This window comes from Hylobates moloch, unplaced genomic scaffold, assembly GCF_009828535.3.
Source record: "Hylobates moloch isolate HMO894 unplaced genomic scaffold, HMol_V3 SCAFFOLD_11, whole genome shotgun sequence".
Taxonomy (NCBI): domain Eukaryota; kingdom Metazoa; phylum Chordata; class Mammalia; order Primates; family Hylobatidae; genus Hylobates; species Hylobates moloch.
Genome location: NW_026652286.1, coordinates 104659975 through 104680639, shown reverse-complemented (window position 1 = coordinate 104680639; position 20665 = coordinate 104659975). Strand labels below are relative to the sequence as shown.

Below are 20665 nucleotides of genomic sequence, written 5' to 3'. Positions count from 1 at the left end.
TCTTTAAATCAAACATTCTCTCTCTAATGCATTTTTTTTTTATGGCACCAATCAGAAAAGCAATCAACCATGAAGCCTGCGGCTTCTTCTGCTTCCATTCCTAGAGCAAAATTTCTAGGATCTTTAAGCATTCTGCATGAAGCCGCAAAGGAAGCCTCTCTATTAATATTAATATATATAATACACACACACACACATAACCACCTATTCATCCATCTATCTCGACTTTCCTTCGAAAAATTTCCTGACTCTAAACAACTCTCTATTAAGATAAAAACTGTCCACCTTCCAATTTGAGATCAGGAAATGAGGATAAGATGATAAATTAATCTTATGCATTCTGAAATTTTCTAGGGTATGAGGGTGATATATAAAAACAGTGGACATTTAAGACTAGTGGGATGGCAATTAAAATGCTCTTACACTTATTACCTTTATTTTTATGTGTATTGTCTGTGGGAATAAATGACAATAAAATAAATCACAGTTAACAGTTGGGCTGCAGGGTTTAAGAATGCACTAGTTTTACAATGGTGCAGGGAGAGGTTTCAGAATGATCTTAGCACTAGTGAACATTAAGAAAAATTTTCCCAAGAAGTGGGATTCAAAGTGGGCTGTGTCTGAGGGCCCAGCTGAAAACTGCACCTGCAGGAGGGGGTTGGAGGGGAACTGGCTTTCTGGGATAAACCCAGAGACTGGGCCAAGTTGCATTACTTCCCTTCAAAGCCAGGGCATTTGGAAACTTGCTTTTTCATCACAGAAAAATTAACTAGAATATAAAAGCAATAATCACACCACCAAACATTGGTTAGACTTTTTCATTTACCTCTCATATATGTTATAATTATCTGATCCTCAGAACAATTTTGTGAAGTAAGACAGCTGTAATATCTTGGAAAGAAAACAAGACTTCCACAAAAATAAAAACTGCTGTTTAAATTCTAGCATGGCCACCTAGTAGTTTACATGACCTTGGAGGTCTATAAACCTCAGTTACTAAATATGCATATTAGAAATGATATTCCCCACCCAAACCATGATTAACAGGATTAAATGAGGTAACACAGAGGATACAATGGAGACGGCACAAAATAGGTGCTTGAGGAATAAAGCCTGTTTGCTCGTCTTTCCAGGCAGTTACAGTATCTGATTAATAGCAGCAAGCTGGATGGTGGAGAGTTTTGCTTCCAGTTCTGAGCCCTGCACACTTTTTACTACATGACTTGGGCCTTTTGCCTGGCTTCAGGCCGATGCTGCCCCACAAAAGCGGAGTCTGACCATAGAGTGAAAGGAAGGCCGTTGACTCACACCCAGTTTCCCCCGGCAAGCTACCTAGCTAGAAGAAAAAGGCAAATTTTAAGTGAGTGGAATTGTGGGCAAACACTGGAGCTGGAAGAAAGGGAAGGGTCCATGTGGACAGTTCCTCTCCACTGTGGCTCAATTCCCCCACCTCCAACCCCCCGAGACACCGACGGAGGGAACCCAGGCTCAGCAGTACCCTAGGAATGCAGGAGATGACCCAAGGTTCCTGCATTCTTAAGAGCCTCACTGTTTACCTCCCCTGAAAACTCTGGCCAGATACCCAGAGTAATGCTAAAGTGTCCTAACTTGCCTGGGAAAGCCTGCTGGAATCACCTCTGCTGAGAATAAATCAATCCAAACATCAAGCTCATCATCTTTCTCCGTATCCCCGCACTCCCAAATGCCTTTTTAATGTGGACAACTTTGATCATATCTTTAATAAGTAGGACTTTCAAATGCTAGAGGTCACATTCTGACTCACATGTGGGGGCACCCGGCTTCTCCCTGCCATTCAGATGTGGAAGTGAAAAGAAGCAACTGTCCAGAGCAGAAAAGAAATCAGCACATGGCATTCCCCACATCTCTGCGCCTGGCCCTGACCGGGTCTCTATGGTGCGGCTAATGTAAATCTGTGGCATTTGCAGAGAGGTTTGTTCTAAAGAAAATCAATGGCAGACTCCCTGACACCGGGTAGCAGACTTCCTCAAGACACTGGCTTCCCTGCCTGGCCCAGGGAGTGTCTGAGCATGTTCAGAAAGGAAGTGCCTCACTCAGCCTCTGCCCTCACAGGTTCTGTAAATAATTCAGCAGGACAAGGACGGAGCTATCTTAAGAACAGGCTCCAGGGGCTGCTTTGCCCCAGGAATCTTGGACGTCACAGAGTGCCCCTCTGGGAATTTTCTGCTGTTATTTTTAAAAGTCAAAGCGCAGACATTATATTTAGGAGAAGGCTATTTTGGCGTCATTGGGCTAGAGTGGTGATGAGTCCCTGGTGGGGGCACTGGCACAGAATCTCCCTGTGGAGTCACAGCACAGCACCAGAGGTGGGAGGTCGGGGCACTGGGAGGGTAGAAGGGAGATGGGTCCTTCCAGGTCTTGATGCCACACACTCAGCACACAATTCTTACCTTAGGAAAGTAGGCTTCCTAAGATATTTTCTTCTTTCATCATTTATGTATCTTTTGATGTTTTACCTTTCCTAAAAACTATGATAATTCTCCTCCATTTATAATTTATCTCTCTGGCCATCTACATTTTCCCCTTTACGTTTTAAACTCTTAAAAACACACTTGAAGAGGCATCATTTTCTCGCTAATTCTTCTCCAAGGAGACGGAAGGCCTAGCAGTTGCCATAGTGCCACTTCCCAGAGCCCAGCCAGGATCCATGTGTCTAGGTAATAGGGACAAAAGATCAAGTAGCCCTTCAACATCTGGGGAAAATTTCAAACTCATTACTATTCCAGGCAACGCAGTTTAAAACAAAGGCATGGCATTTCCACCTATCAAGCAGCAAACCTAAACAAAATGATAATAGGTAGCATTGGTGAGGGGCGACAGCACGAAGAACCAATCATCGGGCTGAGGCTGAGGCTGAGGCTGGAGGTGCACAGGGTACCTGCCTGAAGGGCAATTTGACAGCAGGTGTCAAAAAGCCTGCTGTTTGCATATTCTCTGCCACAATTCCACTGGAAGAATATATCCTAAGGAGGTAATCATGCTTGTGAATAAAGACAATGAGGATGTTCATCTGAACAGTATTTACAATAGCAAAACCACTGGAAGCAATCTAACTCTCTCACCACTGAGGATTACTACTTAAATGATGGTCAATTTAGAAGATAGAGTATTGTGTAGCAATAAAATATAACATAAAATATTTAATGAAACAGAAAGATGCGTATATACATAAGTTATATGAGTAGGTAACAAAAGATTGAATTCATTTTTTAAATGAAAAATATAATTACATAACTGTAGAAAATAACGGCTGAAGCATATACACTACTGTGTTAACAATGATGAACGTGGATGGGGAATTACAGATGGTTTTAATTGTTCTGTTTTGCTGTTGCTTATCACTGCTCCCTAAAACTTTGCACAACAAACATAATGCTTTCATTAAAAAAAAAAAAAGCTTAACGTATTCTATAAAATTTGATTGAGTACACACTTTGTGCACTATGGGTGAAATTACTTCAATCAGACACGCAGGTTCCCTGGGAGGCGCTGATGGACAGGGATGAATGTACATCTTCCTGCTGTAGCATCGGGAGCCCTGAGGAACCTGACTTGTTGGCCTAATGTGGACCCAATGAAGTGCATTAGAAAACAGATCACCGTCTCCCTTCAGAGAGCCAGAGTCCCTGATCGTGTCCAGGTGAAGGCTTAGCCTGCAGCCTCGCTGCTGTGATGGGAAGGACACCGAGCAGCGACAGTCATCCTCCTGCCTCACTAGGTCTGGTCAGAGCAGCAGGCTAGCCCAGCCTCTTCCCAACTTCTGCACATCTACTGAGGCCTCCTGCCCTGTCTGCTGAGTGAAGCGTCCTGTGCTATTTACAATGCCTGTGTCTGGCTCCCAAAACCACTGGCCTCTGGTTTTCAGAGGACATCGCGTGCCAGGAGACATCCTCTCAGGTGGTTGTTTTAGGAAAAAGGAGGGCTTACCCTAAATCACAGCTCTGTTAGCATCTAGCCACGGGGAGTAGAGTTTGGAGATCCCTCCGATTTGACTTGTTTAGTTGGAAGCTATTAAATACAATAAATTCACCTTGCCTGCCTTACAGATGGACTTGATATTACCAGAAATAGTGGCTGCTAAGGAGGGAAGGAAAGGCTGGCTTTCTCCATCTCCATGGAGTGGCTTCGTTCATCAGATTCACGTTAAAGGTCTACGTTCTCTTTATGGCACACCATTTATCTCTCTTCTCCTCATTTCTCTTACCTCTGATCACTTTACCTTTTCTCCTCTTCCTTTCTTAAACTCTTTTTAGCTTGCCAACAATTTTCTTTTTTCCCTCACTCTCTTTACTCCTTCCTTTTCATTAGAAGGTGAATTGATGCTCTACAGAAGCCTGAGTGCCTGTGATCATTTTGTATTTTGTCCAGTGCTGAGCCTCAGCCAGATTTAATGTTGCCCAGGCCAGTAATAGCAAAGAAAACTGACACAGAAAGCCATCAATTCAGTGAAATTACTCGCTTAGAAAAAGCTCCCTCCTTTGGATTAGGTGGTAAAATTGTCTATTTTTTCCCAAATATTTTAATATAATTTTATTGCTACATTTCACTTTATGTCATGCTCCATAGGTAGGTGTAGTGGTCTTCAAGGGTCTGTTCTCAATATTAACTGTGTGTATACACATAGACACACACGCATACTCAAGTCACACAAACTTGGAGTCTGCCATTCAAAAAGCTATGGATACTACACTCGCCCCTTGTAACCAGGAAGATAGATCTCAATTTTAGTCCTAAGATATATCGTGAAACTATCTTATAAAAATATGGAAAAAAACAGAGCCTTCTATCTATTTTTAGAAGGCTTAGCACCTCATTGTCCATGTTTATTGTAAAACCAATGAATGTTGCCATGGCAACAGATGGTCCGGTCCTTCCCTGATGCCTGAAAGCCAACCAGGGTCTGCCTTACCTACCCCATGTTTGTCCTTGCTAGCAGCTGGAGGAACTTGAACATGGTGCTTTCTACCCAAGAGTCATGATGAGTGGCTACCTTCTGAATTTTCAAAATTCTTAAAACTGGCCCCAAACAAACAAGTTAGTGTGTGTTTCTAATATCAGAGACTTTAAGTCTGTATGCCACCACAAGATCAGAATAACAACAGCAAAATGTCTCTAAGGTGCCTTTCCTTTCTGTCCTCTGGGGCATCAAGGCCTATCATGATAGAATGTATAGCAAGGGCAAGAAGAGACAAATAGAGATAATGCATTGGTCACCAGTCAGAGCTATCCCAACCTGACATCCATGTTTGCTTATTTATAAAGCATAACCATTGTAACGGGTATCTTTGTGTTGGAGTAATAAATTTCCTCTTTTTTAGAGAAAATTAATTGAGTTGGATGCTTTAGATTTCTGCCAATCTTTAAGTTGAAAAAAATGCAGTCACACTGCCTAGATCTCTCAAACTAACACCTTAACAATCAAGTTATGGGTGTCCGCAGTTGACAGAAACATTTTCACAAGCACAGAGACCTATTTGACTACATGCAGAAAAAATCTGAGGCCACCAAGGGATAGCTGAGAGAGAGAGTGTGTAAATAAAAAGTTAAAATGCCCATAAGTATGCATGCATTGATGCAAAAAATGTTTACTGAGTATATATGTGTATGTATATAAATATATACCTACATGCATGTACATATATGTGTACACACACAAACACAATACAAATAAGGTTAAACTTGTAGGAAGTATTTAGATGACTATAGAGTTCCTGACCTGAAGGAACATAGATCCTGGTAGTAAGGGTCATGTGCATACATCTATAACACAAGTTTGAAAACAGTAATACAATTAGAAATTATGTACAGATTACGGGTAAACGGTGCTCAGAGGAGGATGAGGTTCTTGAGTCGGAGAATGAGATTGAGAAACGGACATGTGTTTTATGAGGATAGGGACATTTAGGCTGTCCTTGAGGGGTATCCAGGATTTTGGAATAGAAAGAAGTATTTCAGGAGGAGGAATCTATAAGCAAGGACACAGAGGCAAAAAAGAAAGTGTGATAAAAGAGAGTGTATTATCAGACTTGTTAGGAATAAGACCAGGGTTTTACTTTCTTGTTGTAAACTTTTATAGGTCATATACTATCTACTAACAAATAGCAGCTTTGACCAATCAAAGCAGAAATCGCATTATCACGACTTTGGGTCAAAGCTCTCATCTTCTTAGTATGTGGCCTATGAGGTGGGAGTAGTGGATGGACACTGGGCTTTGAGATGGAGTCTTGCTCTGTCACCCAGGCTGGAGTACAGTGGCACGATCTCAGCTCACTGCAACCTGTGCCTCCTAGGTTCAATCATTTCTCCGGCCTCAGCCTCCCGAGTGGCTGGGAATACAGGTGTGCAACATCATGCCTGGCTAATTTTTGTATTTTTAGTAGAGACGGGGTTTCACCATATTGGTCAGGCTGGTCTTGAACTCCTGACCTCATGATCCTCCTGCTTTGGACTTCCAAAGAAGCTGGACTTTCATCATCAGGATTTTCCCACTCCAGAATCCAGACCACTCTCTTGCAGGCCTCTATCTTTGCTTCTGTGTGGACAGCTCCTTATTCAGAGGAGCAGGTTAATAGGGTGGAGAGGGAGCATCTGCTTCAGAGAAGGCTGTCAAGTGAAAGGCAGTAACATTGCCTCCAAACCAGCTTTTCATAGGCTTTTACTTATTATTTAATTTGGCTGCAGAGGATGGAATTAGGCTAATGGCTGTTAAGTGGCTAAGGCACAAACATGGTCCATCTGCCGAGAAGGCTCAAGGCCATTGTCTATTTCAAAGGCTAAGGAAAAAAAAAGATGAGTGAGACATACTGTTACACTAAGAGCCTCATCAAATGCCTTTTTATTCCCCCTCTGATCTTATTCCTTTCAACACTAGTGATTTTCACGGTACCATACTAAGAACTCAAAATCAAGGCCTAGATGCCAGCCCATTACCAAAGGGAAAATAGCCCATCCTTGCTTAAGCTACAGGCTATTGTAGTGGAAAGCAGCCTGGGCAGCAGCAAAATGATTCAGTCCATTAAAAAAAAAACAATTACCGACAACAGCAACGTCCAGGGTACTGTGCAGAACACAAGAATAATTCCTGACTTCAACTTGCCTCCCACCTCGGATAGATGGGAAGACAGAACACGTTCCTGATGAGTTCTAAGGCGTGGCAATGTGGTCAGCAACTCCAAGAGAACCAGAAGGAAGTAGAGGAAGAAGAGAGGCCACATGTGGCAAGATTAGAGAAGGGTTCATAGAGAAGAATTTTATTTTTTGAGTTGGGCTTTGAAGAGAAATAATAATTTATACTTATGGAGCATGTATGCCAGGCAGTCTATATACAGTATCTAGTGTAACTCTCACAGTATCCTGATAAGGTAGGTGCCATTATCTCCTCCCCCTTAACATTTTAGTAAATGGAGGCTAAGAGAAGTACCATCCATTGGCCAAGCAGAGTCAAGATTTGACCGGACTCTGTTCTTTTTCAGCTTAGGTAGGACCTAAACATGCAAAGGAAGGATGAGGGTGAAAGGGGAGTGAGTGGGCTTCTGAGACAGAGAGTACTGAGTGAACAAAGTGTACGAGAGAAAAGCCAGGATGTAGATGATGCAGGTGAACCGCCTGGCTTGGCAGAAGCAAGAGGACAGAGATAGTGGAGGTAAGATGGAAAGAAAAGTTGAAGCCAGTGTGCTGGATGCCCAGAAAACCAGGCAAGAGAATCCAGGTGCTATTAGTCTGCAAAGACCTGTGTGCAGTGGAAAAGCAGGAAGGTGTTGTGAGCCAAACTTCAGGAGCATCCTTCTGGGACCCTTCTGGGTCACCTACCATACATTGTAGGGCAAAGGAAAAACGAAAAACAGGAGGCCTCTAGGGCAACCCAGGCAAGTGGCACTGAAGACAGATTTAAGTCTGGGATTCCCATTGTACCACTACTGGGATGTGGTGTGGAAGGGGAGAGGAAACAAAGTCAATCCACCAATAATGTTCAAGAAATATTCACTGAATATGGTCAAGCACTAAAGTAGTCAGGATAGGGAAGGAAACAAAACAAACAGAGAAGCATCCTTCATTTTGGTAAGGAAAACAATAACAGAATAATTACAAATAGTAAATACTAGTAAATGTGCAAAGTGTCGGAAGAGAAAAGTGTGAGTAGCTAGGAGAGTCTCAACAGGATGAATGGATAGGAGTTTTGGGCATTAGAAGGAAGAGAAAATGTCCATGCAACATGAGCACAGAGCTTTCTACCCTCCCAGGACTTCTGAAAAGGACCTGAAAAGCTGACAGCACCAGCTCGAGTGGGCCGGGACATTCAAATAAAAACAGGGTTACAGCTGGGCGCGGTGGCTCACGCTTGTAATCCCAGCACTTTGGGAGGCCGAGGCGGGTGGATCACGAGATCAGGAGATCGAGACCACGGTGAAACCCCGTCTCTACTAAAAATACAAAAAATTAGCCGGGCGTGGTGGTGGGCGCCTGTAGTCCCAGCTACTCGGAGAGGCTGAGGCAGGAGAATGGCGTGAACCCGGGAGGCGGAGCTTGCAGTGAGCCGAGATTGCGCCACTGCACTCCAGCCTGGGCGACAGAGCGAGACTCCGTCTCAAAAAAAAGCAGGCTTACAAGTGACTTTGGCCATACAGGACATTTTTCGTGACTCAGGAGGATGGACCTTGGAGACCCTGGGAATGTGGGTCACTGTTCTAAGTATAGGGCCAGTACTCAAGGTGGACCCAACACAAGACCCCAAATCCCCAAGGGTGCCAGAGCCAATGATGTCTCCAATCATGCTGGAAGTTTCTCTTTGTGCAACACCTAAAACTCAACTGAGATTGCTTTTTATTCTAGTAAATAAGAACAAAGAAACAGGCGCTGGGATTTGAGTCTAGGTCAGTGTGCTGTTCTAGATTCTGAAGACACAGGATCAGTGAACAAAACAAAGCTTCTACCTTTATGAGCTTAGGTTCTAGTAAGGAACAATTGGTAAACAATAAATGTACATAACATATTAGCATGCCCATGCTCATTGCACCACTAGTCACAATAGCCAAGATGTGTAAACAACCTAAATGTCAATCAACAGATGAATGATTAAAGAAAACGCAGTAATATACACTAGTGCATGTAACAGTATGCAATATACACACAATTCAGTCTTAACTAAGAAAGAAATCCTGCCATATGTGACGACATGGATGAACGTGGAGGACATCATACTAGGTGAAATAAGTCAGTCACAGAAGGGAAAACACTACACGATTCCACTTACATGCTGTATCCCAAATACCCAAACACATAGAGTCACAGTAGAATGGTGGCTCCTGGAGGCTGGAGGGAGGGAGAAATGTGGAGTTGCTGTAAAATGGGCATAAAGTCTCAATTATGCAAGATACACTCTACAGAGCAGCTATACAACAATGTTCCTATAATTAATGGTACTGTATTGCACACTTTAAAATGTTTTAAGAAGGTGGATCTGTTAGGTATTCTGACCACAATAAAATAAAGTTTTACAAACACAAAAATATATGGACATTTCTCAGGGCATTAAGTGCTAAAGATTGCCTAGCAGTGGGGTGGTGGGGCCATTTTATACCAGTTGCCAGCATGGGTGCCTCTGATATGTTGCCATCTTGAAAGAAGTAAGAAAAGAAGCCCTTGAGATACCATGAGGATGGCCCTTCCAGCCGGAGAGAACAGCAAGTACAAAGGCCCTATGGCTAAAGGGCTGAACAGGAGACACTGATTTTAGGTCAAGCAATCATTCCTTCTAGGAGCAAAGCAAGTCACCTTTGAGGAACACTCTCTCCTCTGTGAACAAGACTCTGTCACCAGAGGAGCACCACCGATTTCGGTAAATGAGAAGGACTAAGTGTTGGCAGTTCCCCCAAAATAAGCCTTTGGATATGATAATGATTGGGCTTAACTTCTTTTTTTTTTTTTTTTTTTTTGAGACGGAGTCTTACTCTGTCACCCAGGCTGGAGTGCAGCAGTGCGATCTCGGCTCACTGCAAGATCTGCCTCCTGGGTTCACACCATTCTCCTGCCTCAGCCTCCCAAGTAGCTGGGACTACAGGCAATGCCACCACGCCCTGCTAATTTTTTTTTTTTTTTTTTGTATTTTTAGTAGAGACGGGGTTTCACCATGTTAGCCAGGATGGTCTCGATCTCCTGACCTCGTGATCAGCCTGCCTCGGCCTCCCACAGTGCTGGGATTACAGGCGTGAGCCACTGTACCCGGCCCATTGAGCTTAACTTCTATTACGATAACTTGCTCATCACAGCACCAATGGCCTTATGGCCAAAGATAGCATTGCATGGACCATCTTACCATTTGATAATAAAAATAATCATAATACTACTACTAATAATAAATACTATTCATAGGAGCCAATGTTTATCGTGTGCTTCCTTTACATTAGGCTTTGCATCAAGTGCTTTCAATGCATTATATCATCTAAACCTCATGCTAATCTCAGGAGGGAAAGTTCAGGCTTAAGTAAATTAAACTGATCACAAAACCCTAGGAGAGAACACCATCACTCACATTCAGATCTGACTGAAGCCAACGCCACTGTTACTAACTGGGACGTTAGCCACCCCCCATATACGTAACCGACTGGTTTCCATGTGAGAAAACAAGGCCCCTGAGGGCTAAGGCACTAAATAAATAGAAAAAATGAATTCCATGGACAGACCCCACGGCCCTGTGTCTCACAGATGTTCTATTCACTGTGAATGTTTCATACAAACGTGTATCATCCCTGCGCCCACCTCCCTGCCTTCCTTTCTTCTTTCTTACACCAACCACTTTCTGATTGTTTCGATGTGCCTGGTTCTCTGTAGGTGCTGGGATTTCATAAAGACAGGCAGACAGTCCCGGGGAGAGGAGAGGCTGGCAGGGGTGTAGAACTCCCGGACAATTAGAGTAGATGACTTCACAGGCAGGGAGGGTTCCTGAAGTGGTCCAGAAGTTATCTCACACATAATGCAGAGGACAAGTAGCATCAGTGGGAAGATAAACCCATTCCCTCAATACCAGGTAGGGAGAGAACAATGCAAGAAGGCATCATGGTGAACAAGTCAAGACCACCATCATGCAAAGGAAGGCGCCTTTTTCTGGCCAGCTGCATGGAGCCTAGAGGCAGAAGGAAGGCCACAGAACACAGCACTGCTCTTGGACCCATACAGTGTTCCCAACAGGAAGGCTCGATTAGCAAGAGTGTCAAAGAAAGCTCTCTGGGGCTTGGGACTCAACAGGTGAATGCCCACATTCTTCAACACAAAGCAGCAAGTGTCCAAGAAGCCAGAAGTCCGCATGGGTTGTCAGGACCACACAGTCACTGGGGGGCGTGACCTCCCCTCCTTTCTTCTTGCCCTGTCCCCCACCATTGGTTGCACCTCGGGTGACAATTAGGAAAAATCTGAAAAGGACAGTTAATGTGGGAAAGTATCCCTGACAAGTATTACAACAGTTTACGAAACTACGAAACTTGAAAACAGCATAGAACTGGCCCAGCAATAGTCTGGCCTATCAATGGAATAAAAGAGAGTCCAGAATTTGATCCAGACACACAGAGCCAGTTACATACCATCAGTGGGAGGAGGTAGGCTAGTTAATCATACAGAAGGAAAAAGCCGGATTCCCCTTTCTGGTGTAAAATACATTTCAGATGCATCAACAACTTACACATAAAAATTAAATTATAAAAGCCCCCGGGAAAATAATTCATATTGTTCAAATCTTGGAATGGAGAAGATCTTTCCAAACATTAGCTCAGACACCAGACAAGCAAAGTAATTTGACTACATAAAATTAAACATTTTATACAGAAAAACACATAGGCTAAACAAAGATTGCAAACCATAAACTGGGAAGTAATTTATATCATGTGTAACAATGCTCAAATTATTTAAACACATTATGTGCCCTTGAAAATCAATGAAAAGATAGGTAAAAAACAGGTAAATAATATAAGCAAGCTATATAAAGAAAATGAATTGCAAATGCACAGTAAATATATGAAAAGATGCTAAACTTCGTAACTAAAGATACATAAATTAGACACTTTTTAACTACCAGTGTGGCAAATGTCACATTTTAGAAACACCCCACTACTCACCAGCTTTTCTGGAAATATCTGTACAAATCCATGTACTTTCCATTCCATTGTACCTTCCAATAACCTTTATATTAGGTAATTTTCAGTATTTTATAAGCTTTTAATTTGTATACCATTAGTCCTAGTAACTCTATAGCCAAGAATTTGCTTTCAGAGGCACTTTCCTGTATACATGAAGATACTCATAGTAGCCTGTTTGACAGAGCAGAAGAATTGGAAATAATATGCACATAAATTTATAAGGAACTAGTGAAATACGTTATGGAACCTTACAAAATAGATTATTATTCTTCTAGGTAAAAGAAACAAGGTTAATTTATACATACAGACACGGGAGCATATTGTTGATATACTATCTGTAGCGAAAAGAAATCACAGATCAATATATAGAACATATTTCATTTGTGAAGATTCATATTGTGTACATTGTGCACGGTTAGAGATGAATGTAAAATCCATGACAACCTGTGGACTCCTCTGGAGAAGAAAGAGAAAGCTCTCTTCAAGGAAACTTTTCCATTCTATTTCTTAAAACACTGAACTCTAGCTTTTAGCAACAGGCATAGTTCCTTCTCTTTCTCTCCTTTTTGTTTTTTCTTAACAATTGCATATATGTTTTACATTTTCTTTTTTATTTTCAGAGCAACAAAGACCAGGAAATGGCCTATTTGACCTTGAGGCAATGTATGTGACTTAGGTGCATTCTCCTCTCTAAAATAAGGGTACCAGAAGGTGTCCGACATCTTTTTAGACTAATGCTTCCAGGTTTCAGAAAGATTCTTGTTTAAAAAGCACATATGTCTGTCCAGCCCAAGTGTGCTAAGGAGGGAAGGCATGAAGCACTCATCAGCAGTCCATTTCCCCATGTCTCCCAGTCTCCCACGAGTCTCCCACTGCCTGCATGACCCAGCTTCCCGGGTCTATGTATAATGTCTACCTACCTGATTTATCTCCCCCTTTACCCCGATTTCCTGGATCGCTTTCTCATTCTCCTTCTGGACTGAATCTGGCTATAACTTCTGGGTTCTATCAATCTTCCTCTTACATAACTAACCCCAGTTCATTAGCTGTATACAATGTATAGATACATTCAATCCATCAGCCTGCACCCTGCTACGGACCAGGCATGGAATATACTATCCGCCTGCACTGGGAGACATTTAATAGACAAGATTGCTTATCGCTGGCAGGAAGAGATTTGCCAGACGCCATCTATTCATTTCAATACTTGTGTCTCCTGGAGATTCCCGAATGGACCCATCAGAGTGAGCAATTATATTCACTCTTCTAAGTGAGACTTTGGGAGCATATCACTAAAGGTGCAGGAATGTCAGCGAGAGGTCACTGCACAGTCCTGAGACTATCCCACAAGGGAAATTAACAAGGATGCAATTTGTCCTTTCTTCTTAACAAATACCGGCTGGCTGATGAGTTATTTGGGTTATTTTCTTAAATGATTTTTGAAATGTTGGCAATTTTAGGTAAATCTTGAACACCTGGTTAACTTGTTAGTTTGGATATTTCACTTCTTACTATTTTCAGAGAAGGGTATAGACTTACATGTGTTAGGGGCTCATTCTAGATTCACTCCCCCTCAACCTTTAACCTCAAATGGACCAGAAAAAAAGTCAAGGAGGTGTCCACCAGCAAGTGAAGAAGGTGCCGCTAACCACACCTAGTGGGGTAAAGGGTTCCAGGTTGACGCAGGGCTGTGTATGCCCAGATACGACAGCGCTGTGGAGTTCAGTCATCTCACTTCCGGCACTGCTTCAAATTAAACACCTGAATGCACCGTTAAGTGCTACAGCAGACCTCTTGCTATGTGTGTGTGCGTGCGATAGGAGATGCTAAGGAAATAGGGAAAGAGAGCCTCTGTTTGTTTTACACAAATAGCGAAAAATTGGACTTATGCAATTTTGTGAATCACCTTGTAAGGAAAATACCACAAACCTTTAATGCACATACTGCCTTTTTTCCGGATTTGTGCTTGGTGAAAGAGGAAAACAAAACAAAACCAAAAACAATGAAATCTGACTACACACCAATGGGACTGTGTTTAGTTCAAAACTCCAGGCATGAAGCCCAAATAGATCCAGGCTGGGTTTTATCCTTACACAACAGGGAAGATGATAAAACGCATTTACTTAGTCTTGCATCATGAGAGCCAAATGATTCCAAACTGAACTAATCCTGTTCTATCCCAGGAGCAGTGTTTTCATTCCCCGCGCTACACATGTCAAAATGGTGATGCCATGGCATGCTACATTTCCACGACACCCCTTCGAGTGTGATCAGGCATATACTGCAACACATAAGTGTGCTGTACACATTTGCTGAAATAAATAATTCATGAAACTACAAATACCTATCCCTGAAGCAGCTTCCAACTCTTAAACACTCTAAGCGTGCTCATCCTCATTTTGAACAGGAGGAGATGAAGTGCATGCTGCAATTCAGATGGAGGGGATGCCAATCCACTGGGACCTATTTTTGAATTAGTGAGGAGTGAGCTACTGGATATCAATGATGGACAGAATTTTATTTCAAGGGCAAAATGCTGAGATTACATGCTGATATCATTGTTCCTCGTGTGGAAGCAAGGCTGAGATGAGCTGTGGACATCCAAACTGCTGTTTGTGTTCCCTATATTTTGTGCATGAAGCAGTGACCTGCCTGAGCTCCCCCCTGCAAAACTGGGGCCTCCCAAATGTAGTTCATCAAAAGCTCACCACTAATCAGCGCCCGTCTCCTATGTCTAAAGCAATATGAGCAAAAGGATTAATAAAGCCCAGCACATAACTCACTACTGCAAGTCAGTGTCTGATTTTCTTTTTAACAAATGGAGAATTTTGCTCTGTACCTAGTATTTCTAGATATACAGCACTTCACATTTTCCAAGCAAATAGTCTTTGCACCAGCCAGTGGCATTTATCTGCTACCAAAAGCATATCAGTGTCACATAGGTTGTTTTCAAATTACTAGCTGTTTTCTAAGCTCTCACAAAAAAGAAAAAAAAAATGGTTCAGAAAAGTTTATGAGCAGGAAGAGCACAATTTTCACATACAAATAACGCCTAAATATGGCTTTTATAAAGTTCCTCTAAGAAAGAATCTTCTTTAAGGAATATCAGTCTAACAGGTATTTTTTTTCCTTTTAGAAAAATGCGAGTTGGAATTAGAATGTCTGCCAGACTCTAAGAGAGCAACTTGGGCTGTCACCATGGATGTGTGGGGGATGATCAGATTCCAATGCTGTGCTTTTGATTATCTGCATTTTGAAGAGTATTCTTGGCTTATTTGTGTTCTAATTTGGCAAGACATTTCTAATGACAGAACTGGCACCTATAGAGAGAGAGAAAAAAAAAGGAAAGTTGCATTTCTAAAATTCTTTATCCATGCTTGGGCCAACTAGCTGGGAAAAGTGATAGGTGGAACTGAGGGTAGGTGCTCAGAGAGTGAAGGGAAAAAAGGAGCCGGAGAAGTAGAAGTGACAGCCTGCACACCTGCCCCACTGGTCTCGTTCACTCTGGCAGGGCGCCAACCCAGACTGATGGAATCAGACACCTGGAGAGTGGACTCAGAAAAGAGAAACAGGGAAAAGTGGTGACTCTTAAACTGTAGCTGCATTAGAACCATCCAAAGGTTTGTTGCAGCACAGATAACTGGGCCCTCCCAACTGGGTGCTGCGGGGCAGCAGAGCTGGCTCTGGGACTGACCTCTAGCCACCCATTCTTTGTTGTGTCACCAGCCCAGAGTTGATGACTTGGGTGCAGTTTCCATGTGAGTGAGCCTGGAAATTGAGTCCACACCAGCTAGGGGAAGGGGCACAGTAGCAAGAGAGCTTCCTTAGTGGAGATGCGGCCTCTGCTAGCACAGGAGTCTGGAGACTGAGAAACCAAAGTGATTAGCAACTCAACACCAAGTGGATGGTGGAAAGGGGAGGTGAGAAGAGGCCAGAAGGCCACAGTGACCACTCAAGGCTGCTACAGATGCCTCTTCCATTTGACGACTCCAACCCCTTGACTGGATTCCAAAAACCCAGAGTTGCATGCCTAGCTTTTAGTCTCTCTGCCAGGAATGCCCTGCAGTAGCCCCACATGGCTAAACTCTATGCATTCTCTTTTTTTTTTTTTTTTTTTAGACAGGGTCTCACTCTCTTGCCCCGACTGGAGTGCGGTGGCCTGATCTCGGCCCACCACAACCTCCACCTTCCAGGCTCAAGTGATTCTCCTGCCTCAGCCTCCCGAGTAGCTGGGATTACAGACACGTGTCACCATGCCCAGCTAATTTTTGCATTTTTAGTAGAGACGGAGTTTCACCATGCTGGCCAGGCTGGTCTCAAACTCCTGACCTCAAACGATCCACCCACCTCAGCCTCCCAAAATTTTGGGATTATAAGCATGAGCCACCACACCCAGCCTAAATTCTATGCATTCTTGAAGATCTGAGACAAATGGCCCCCCTTCTGCATCATCTTCCTGGATCTACAGACTTTCGTATAGAAATAGCTGTTCCCTGTGCAGAGACAATATTATGTGTCCACCAAACCATCATCATTCCCCTCCCAGGCCCAGAGAAAGGGTGCCTTTCCCAGCCCCCTTGCTTCCAGACAGGAACTCATGGCAGTTCTAGGTGCTGCTTCCAGGACTGGCCCCCAAAGATACTACATCACTCTCTACTCTCCTCTGCCCACTTGCATCAAAGTAAGGACTCCAATATGGATCACAGGAAGAAGAGAGTCCAAGTCCCCAAATCATCCCCTGCAAGTCATGCAGGAGAACCACTCTATGCATGGGCATTGCATGAGTAAGAATTAATATGTGTTATGTTAGTTTGCAGGGATTTAGGGGTTGTTATTACAGCGGCTGGCCCTACTAATCCACTCTCTCTCTGCTTTTGCATAGCAGTTTTACCTGCTTCTGCCCCATCATATTCCATTTACTTTACAGCTAGCTGTTTAAATGCCCATCTTCCTGTGATATGATAACTTCGTTCATTTTATTCATTTTTTTTTTTTCTTTTTGAGACGGAGTCTCGCTCTGTCACCCAGGCTGGAGTGCAGTGGCGCGATCTCGGCTCACTGCAAGCTCCGCCTCCCGGGTTCACGCCATTCTCCTGCCTCAGCCTCTCCGAGTAGCTGGAACTACAGGCGCCCGCCACCACGCCCGGCTAATTTTTTGTATTTTTAGTAGAGACGGGGTTTCACCGTGGTCTCGATCTCCTGACCTCGTGATCCGCCCACCTCGGCCTCCCAAAGCATTTTATTCATTTTTTTAAATCCCCAGCACCTAACAAAACTCTGGCATTAAATGGATAATCAATAAATGTCTCCAGAAGAGAGGAGAAGCAAAGAGGAAAAGGAAGCAAGCAAAGAAAGAAAAATGAGGTAGATAATAGGAGATGATGTTCCATAACTGTAAGTGTGTTCTTTAATATAGATGATTATGCAGAAAACGCCTGCCCATTAGAATGGATCTACACCTCACCTAGATTAAAGGGCAATGAAGTAGAGTGGAAACAGAAGAATTGGGTTGAGAGCCAAGCCCATTATTTAGTGTTTTGGTTTTGGTTTTGTTTTTCTCTCTCCAAGTGAATATCTGTTACCCAGTAATAACAAGAGTCCATTTTTATTGAGCTGTGTTAGGTGCTTTACAAGGTTATCCCAATCTTCCTGACACCTCACAGGCTTGTGGTAGGAGTCAAAGTTCTATCATTCATTTACCCTGTTTTTGTTCCACAGTGTTCTGCACTGGAGATACAGAGATCAAATACATACACCCTGCCTTCCAGGCGCTTAAAGTCCTAGGGAAGAGAGAGACAAGTACAGAGAATATGAGGAAATGCTTTGTCACTTGTAAGACACTACACAGAAGTAAGGAGCTAAGTAATTAAGTAACTCACCCAAGGTCACATGGCCACACCTGCTATGGAGAGTGAGAGACAGGATTTGAATCCATATCCCCATGGCTCTTTTGCTGATGCTATTCTAACTCTCCCCAAAAGGGTGGTGGCTGGGGCACGGATGGCAGAGAAGGGAACAGAAGCCCAGGATGCAACTCCAGGCTTTTAATTCCCACTCAGAGAAATGATGTAGGATAACAGGTTTCTACTCTGTTGCATTTAGAAAATAGAGCCACACAAACACAGTATTGAAAAATGTCAACTAGTAAGTGGCATTGAATCAGACTTTTAAGTTACTGCCCATTTTTAAAATTATGTGGATATAAATCAGATGTGTGAGAAATTGTACAATGTGCCTGTCATCTCGTTACCCTCCAGAATATCTTCCCTCTCCCCTTTAACCCCTCCATGTGCCCTATTTGCACTGCCATGGGGACCTGCTCTTCCAGCCAACAGAGTCATCTAAGAGGAAGCTTTTCATGCAGGGGTTTACTCTGATAATTTTAGTCATTTGCACCCATATTAAGAAATGCTATTTAAAGACACTGTATCAGCTCATAAACTAAGTTGTCAAAGCAAGGTTAATCCATTTACTTAAATAATTGTGATAATTATCAAAATTCAATCTTGTAGTAATGTTAGGGCAACATGCCAGATTCAGTGACAAATCCCCTTCTGCACTGACTACTGGCTGGGCACAAAAAGAGGTGGATCCCCATGTCTGGTATCAGATATTCAAATATTCCATAAACCTAGAATCAGATAAAAGACATTCTCATCCCAAAAGTCACATAGTATTACTTAAAGAGATAAAATAAGAAAACGTGGCTTTGGGACAATCATTTGTAAGGTAAGATTCTCTAGCTCAGGTTAACTAGACTGTCAATAAGGTATTGTCTGCTAAGACAGGCAGTGTACATACATTGTGCATGTATGTATACTTTGCACCATCTGTAAAACACTGGGGAAAACCAAGTAAATATAGATACCCTCCAGTAAACTTTAAAATACATATGTATTTATCTCACAATGTATATCCACTAACATCTTGTTTTATCTCCAACAAGCACCACCCACTTTTCTTCCTCAACAACCAGAGGCCTGGGAGGAGCTGATAATATTTTGTGGTGATTCCATTGTACTATTTAGTCATGGAACTGTACATAAGTTGCACATGGCGCTTTGCATTAGATCAGGAGTAAATATAATAAACTACTATCCTGGGGAAGCATCCAGCAAGGCTCTCCAGGTTGGAGATGTGATGTAAAGACAAGCCAGATCTCTGCAGAATCGTCATCCCTGGGATCATCTTCAGTGAGACTAAAAACAGTGAGAAAAGCTCTCTGAAGGGAGGTGTTTCACACAGTTTCAAATAGGTTTCTTTTCCTTCTGGGTTCAGCTCGAACCTCTACAGCAGAACTACTTAGACAAGAGGGAACACACAACTAAAAGTCTTAAGGATAATGAAGTAGCCCACGGTGAGGTTTCCTCAAATCAAACTTTCTACTATCCTCACACACCCACGGTCACTGCCTCACATCCCTCCTACTCCGATTTGGCATCCCTCCCTGCTACTCTCCTAATTTGCCCCTCTGTGCACAGAGCATAGCATCATTCAAGGGGGTAAAAGAAGAATCTTGAAAATCCACTTCTTCGTTTGGTAAATTCCTCGTGCTTTCAACTGTCCTGTTGGAAAATTCATAAAAATATGTAATCAGATTGTTCCGGATGAGCAGCTTGCAAGAATCAGGAGTATTAAGAGAAGAAAGATTTACAAAACAAGCAACAGAAATCCCTTCACACCAAAGGTGTGCCAGCCCTCTGCTTGTGCTATACCTCTCACCTCTGCTCTCTAGTACCACGCTCCCTCCGTCGGCACAGATGAGATGGAACTTTCTCATCTGTATGCAGTCATGCACTAGTTAATGTGTGTCTGAACATATGCACATACACACCAATTATTTTGACCTGATTTACCTCTCCAATTATTACTGTCTTTTTTTCTTCCCTTTTCTACTATTCTCCTGAAACCTCTCTTGCCAAAATCCTCAAGCTATCATCTTATCCAGTCCCATGGATACTTTTCACTTCTCCTTTTCCAGAACTCCTGGTTGTGGCAGCATTCCACAAAATTGGTCACTCTCTCCATAAAATATTTCCTTCTCTTATATTTTTTGGTCTCAAAGTCTCCCTGGGTTGCTTCCTACGTCATTGGCTGCCGATTCTCTGCTCCCCTCCCCTCCAACCTTTAAATATTGCAGAAGCTCAGGACTCCGATCCTCCATTCTCCTCTCTAGCTATACTTTCTCCTTATCTTGGTGATTTTACCCAATTTCAAGATTTTAAGAACAAATATAAGCTGATCTCTCCCATACTTAAATCCCCAAGTCTCATCTCTTTCCTGAGCTTTGCAATCATAAATCCATCTGCAAACTCTTCTTGATGCTAAACAAACATCATAAACTTCGTGTGTCTAAGGGTCCTCTTGCTCCCTCATTTCTCTCCTTCCCACCTACTCCACCAGTCTCTCCACATTGGTTAAAAGAATCATAACCCAACAGATGCTTGAGTCAGCTCTTGGAAGCCTGGATTTTTTCCACTCTCTCATCACAAATTCCAGCA

General features: G+C 42.8%; 1 protein-coding gene across 9 annotated transcripts in view; it reads right to left on the bottom strand.

The window, feature by feature from the left end:
* NTM (neurotrimin) overlaps window positions 1-20665 on the bottom strand; it is a 982933-nt gene that overhangs the window by 392315 nt on the left and 569953 nt on the right. The window lies entirely within an intron of this gene.